Below are 6,000 nucleotides of genomic sequence, written 5' to 3' on the forward strand. Positions count from 1 at the left end.
CTATTTTTAGCCTCTGCAGTCCTGAGCTGCCTTTCAGCTGGTCTCCTGGCGGCTGCTGCATTGTCTGAGCCTGCTCCTCCAGCTCTCCAAAAACAAAAACAAGCGGCCTCTCTATTATTTACACTCCACCATGTCATTTTATAAGCATATCTTTGCAAAGTTGGACAATATCAAGGAGGAACTGTGGCTTTAAAAGACATCTATCAAGTTTAGGAAAGCAAAGGGCCATGAAAGTGAGAAAGCCAGCTGGATCAGTTCCATTTTAGATAATGTAATTCAGTGCAATCCTTCTCCACAGTAAATGTCTCTCTCTGTCTTCTAATTACGAGAGCAGCTCCATCATATGATTTAGTCCTGTAATGGAGTGAGTCATCATCCTCACAAGTGTCTTTCGTGTTAAATCTGGTACAACACGTGATGAAATGTAGCTTTGTGTTTTTATTTATGCATAAGCTGCACTTTTGTTTTTGAGTGGTACAAAGTAGAACTGATCAAAGGTATTATAGGGTTATTCAGATCAAGGAAATGCACACAGTGATTGAACAATGACAGGAACATAACTGAACCCTGGTTAAACAAGGATGTGGATTCATTTGGGAGAAAATGACTACAAGACACTACTGTACAAAAAACATCACAGTGCTCGGTACTTTCAGGGTTTTTCAGGTATACTTGAACAATACCATGTTTTTCAGTACCTATTGCTGCAGTTGATTAAACCAAACCATACATCCAAGTGAATAACATTGTGTGTATGGTCCCCAGCCCTATGTTATGTGCAATATGTGAAAGCCACTGAATAAACAACATCAATATAAACACTCACATTACGAACCAAGCCTACTAGAGTCAAAGTTTTGGCAAATTCAATCAGGGTTATGTGAGGACTGGAGCCAGGCTACTTTAGAGATAAGATGGAAACAAGGCACTTTCACTGCAGCCTTTTGAATTCCTGGCCTGTCCTGCACATTACTGCACTGCCTCGACCTGCTTTTGCAGCACAGATATGAGGTCACAGGAGGCTGTGAAAAAGCCTCTGCCTCTCTCTCTCCTCATGGGCCCGTGGGCACTGCTGGACGAGTAAACAATCACGAAGGAGGCACTTTGCGCTCCTCCGGGGCCAACAGTCCTCCCTTTAAGCCAAGACAGGAACCACAAAAGCTGCTTTTAGGAAAACACTGCGCCCTGGGGACGCACTGTTCACTTCTATCGATCAGCATCTGACACCAGCACCGGGCTGAGGCTCGTTTATAAAATGAACCAAAGAAATGTCCTCTTGCATTTTTATGTCGTGGCTTTTGTTGTTCTGGCTGTGGCCTAATGATGGGCGTTTGTTGTCTGCGCGCTGCAGCTGGAGGTAAATGAAAGCCATTCATCACCAGCGCAGCATCATAATAACGCCTTGATTCTAGTCTCTAGTGTCGCACGCGCTGCACGTACGCCGTGGGCTCGTGCGCGTACGTGTGCGTCATGACTGAGTTTCCTGAGTCTCCTGCTGAACATGCCCAGACATCTCTCCTGAGGCGAATGTGAGTTGTTCAGAATCAAAACAGATGTATGTTACGGAGCAGCAGCTCCACTCCAAGCTCCAAAAGTCATTCAAAATAACCAGTTAATTCATCACATTGTTGCATCAAGTCTTTGTTAAAGACTAGATAACCCAAGTAAAAGAGATGGTTAGAATCAGTTAATCAAAATCCAAAATATGAAGACCAGTGCTTTTTACCCGTGTTTCTACATCAGTAAACTCTTAAGTGTACAGATCAGCGTCTCTCAATGTTGTAAGGATTGATACTGTTACGAGAGCTCACTTAAAGGTCCCATATCGTGCAAAATCGACTTTTCAGAGCTTTAAACCTTCTTACATCGCTATTGGTGCCTCATATATGTGCCCAAAGTGTTTTTTGATTGATTCCTGCCGTCTTTAGCTACAACATCTCTCCATTTCCTCAGATGTGCAGACGAACGGGGGCTGCCTACAGGGACATGTCATACCTACATGGACGCGTCATACCTACAGGGACGCGTCATACCTACAGGGACATGTCATACCTACAGGGACGCGTCATACCTACAGGGACATGTCATACCTACATGGACGCGTCATACCTACAGGGACGCGTCATACCTACAGGGACATGTCATACCTACAGGGACATGTCATACCTACATGGACGCGTCATACCTACAGGGACGCGTCATACCTACAGGGACATGTCATACCTACAGGGACGCGTCATACCTACAGGGACGCGTCATACCTACAGGGACATGTCATACCTACAGGGACGCGTCATACCTACAGGGACGCGTCATACCTACAGGGACGCGTCATACCTACAGGGACATGTCATACCTACAGGGACATGTCATACCTACAGGGACGCGTCATACCTACAGGGACGCGTCATACCTACAGGGACGTGTCATACCTACAGGGACGTGTCATACCTACAGGGACGTGTCATACCTACAGGGACGTGTCATAATACCTACAGGGAGCGTCATAATACCTACAGGGAGCGTCATCATACCTACAGGGACGTGTCATACCTACAGGGACGTGTCATACCTACAGGGACATGTCATACCTACAGGGACATGTCATACCTACAGGGACGTGTCATAATACCTACAGGGACGTGTCATAATACCTACAGGGAGCGTCATCATACCTACAGGGACGCGTCATACCTACAGGGACATGTCATACCTACAGGGACGCGTCATACCTACAGGGACGCGTCATACCTACAGGGACGCGTCATACCTACAGGGACGTGTCATACCTACAGGGACGCGTCATACCTACAGGGACGCGTCATACCTACAGGGACGCGTCATACCTACAGGGACACGTCATACCTACAGGGACGTGTCATACCTACAGGGACACGTCATACCTACAGGGACACGTCATACCTACAGGGACGCGTCATACCTACAGGGACGCGTCATACCTACAGGGACGCGTCATACCTACAGGGACGTGTAATACCTACAAGATATACAAGATACAAGATATGGGTGACCTTTCATAACTATTATGTTATGGGTGTTGCACAACACTTCATGATCATCATGATCAAATATACCCTCTACGAGGGGTTGACTACGAAATGGGAAAAATAGCATAAAATGGGACCTTTAAGTTCCAGAGCTTGTCACAAATCAGCTGAGACATGGAATAGCCAAGTTTGAAAATGTCTCACGTACTTCAGAAACTTGGATGGGTCGTATCCTTAAGAGCCCTCAGCCGTTAACACACACACCGCACACACACACACACACACACACACCACACACACACACCACACACACCACACACACCACACACACACACACACACCACGCACGCACACACACACACCACACACACACACACCACACACACACACACCACGCACACACACACACACACACACACCACGCACTCACACACACACACACACACACGCACACACACACACACACACCACGCACGCACACACACACACACACACACACACACACACACACCACGCACGCACACACACACTCGTGCACGACTCCAAGGCCTAGATTCTAAGATTCTTTAGCACAGAGTGATGCTGCATTATTATGATCACACATCCCGTAGTGGTTATATAAGTGCTGCTGACACAGTCTTGCTTGGCCTAGATTTTGAATGAGATTTTTTTGTCATGTAATGTTGCCCATCACATTTTGCTGTCCGCATGCTTTGTTGTTTAACCGTCCCTCCCTGTATCCTAGTTTTTACACATCTATTCTCATCACCACCATTCATGTATAATAATCCAGACAAGCAGGCGCATGTCCCACTTTTTAACATTTACCATCAACAGTGATAAGCACACAGTGAGGCAGCAGTCAGGTCAACAGCAGAGAGGAAACAGGAGAGGGAGGAGTGGGAATGGCAGACCCAGACAGTGCATGACACCAACTCCTCCAATGGTTTAGCTTTTCACAGAGAGAGAGAGAAAGAGAGGGAGAAAGAGAGAGAGGGAGAGGAGTGAGAGAGGCAGAAAGAGTGTTGCTAGGAGACATGGCCCAATGCAAACACGGCACCATCTGCTGCAGAGAGATTTGGAGTGGGTTAGCCAAGTCGGACAGCCAGAGACACAACAGGACCATTCAAAACACACATCAAGTATGGTGTAAAGTAACTTGATGCTGTGATTCATTTATGTACATTTACTTTTTAAAGACGTTTGTTTAATGGGAGAGCATTTTTGTTCCACAACTAGTTTTCTTTAAGTTGATTTGCTATAGACCCAATGTGTATGAGTGGTATCATTGACACCTCAGTTTAAAGTTCTATAGGAGCAGCAGCAGGAGAATAGGAGGAAGTGAAAGAAGCCCACTCTGAGTTGTTATACCTCCATAACAAGGGCCACAAGTCCAAGTCAAGTCCCAAGTCAAAGGCCCACAGGCCCAAGTTCGACATGAGTGTAAGTCCCAACTTGTAAGTGCACACCTTAGAGTGTAGTGTAGTGTAGTGTAGTGTAGTGTAGTGTAGTGTAGGCATTGAAGGATGGGTCAAATGCAGAGGACAAATTTCGCCACCGGGACAATAAAGGTTAAAGGCTAATCTAGAAGCCTTAAGTTGTCCCAAAACAAAAAGTCTTATAATAGTAGCTATAGACATGGCAGCAGCAGACTATTACAGTTTTAATTGAGGTCACTGCAGTTTCATTTTCATAGTAAAAAAAAACAAAACATCCATCCATGGATGGAATAGTCATAGTTATAGTGGAAGTTGTATTTGCTGTAGTGTTGTCAAGATAATAAACTTTCAAACACGACTGTAATATTAGAAAATAGGTTTGATACTCGACACTGATTTTGATACCAGAGATAATAATGAGTAATACTCTTTTATTAGTCATTTATAACTAAAAATAATAGTACTTTCTTTATTAAACCCTGTGATCTTAAGCTCACAGGGTTTGTTCTGAGAAAGCTCTAGACTATTCTAAAACTGTTCAGTAATGGTCACATTTTGTGCTTTTAGTTGCACAGCATCTAGTTTGAAATGCACAATATCTAACATACGCAACCAACAAGGTCAATGCATAAAAAACAAGTAGAGGTTTATTCTAGTACTTGGTCATATGGGTAAATAATAGAAGCTGTGGACCATTTCTTTAGATTCTGTCTTTACTAATTGTTCTCCAGCATCAGTAGTGAGTTAAACTGAAAGTTCATCTTATTTGACCAACAGACCAAACTATAGCAAGCGTGACATCACTGGTGAACTCTTACTGTCTGAAATGTTCAGAATCTGAATTTATAAACATCTATTGCGTTTACCATAAGCCATACATCTTCACAATGAATCACTAGTAGCAACAGCAACAGTGAGTCATTTGTATTAAGTATGACGCTTTGATGTGATTAACACACACCAGCAGCAGGGCCACCAAGCATCTCTGCCATTACATTTGCTCATCCCCATAGTAACGGACGATCATTCGCTACTATTAGGATGGAAAAATATATAAATACAAGGTGCTCCCAAGGTGTTTCACAGCTGTATGAAGAAAATAAAAGCTTTGAGGGGGCAGTGGGTAGGCGGTGTTAGCAGTTGCACCTGTTAGTCATACCACTCTTCTGCCTAACTCACCTACTCATACAACATATTCTTGTTTGGTTGTTATCTCTGTTTCTATTTTTAGGGCTGTTTAAAATCTGTATTGAATGGGTAAAGCTCTTTGTTATGAATATATCTGAAGTGTACCTAAATAAATGTACCGATTTATTCGTGTAATGTACTGATTTATTCGTGTAGACCATAGAATTGAGAATGGCTGCCCAGGCTAAATATGACCCAAAAGGATAAAATAACTTTGTTCTGTTGATTTTGGGACATAAAAATGTGGTATCAGATATGTGACAGACTTGTTATTGATTTAGTGTTTGATTTAAAATGTTTTATGGCAGTTGTCCTTTAACTGGCTTGTAACTTATATTGGGTGGAAAAGAGTATACAGTCATACA

This window comes from Eucyclogobius newberryi, unplaced genomic scaffold, assembly GCF_026437365.1.
Source record: "Eucyclogobius newberryi isolate DKJ021-1_F unplaced genomic scaffold, fEucNew1.0.hap1 SCAF_10, whole genome shotgun sequence".
Lineage (NCBI taxonomy): Eukaryota > Metazoa > Chordata > Actinopteri > Gobiiformes > Gobiidae > Eucyclogobius > Eucyclogobius newberryi.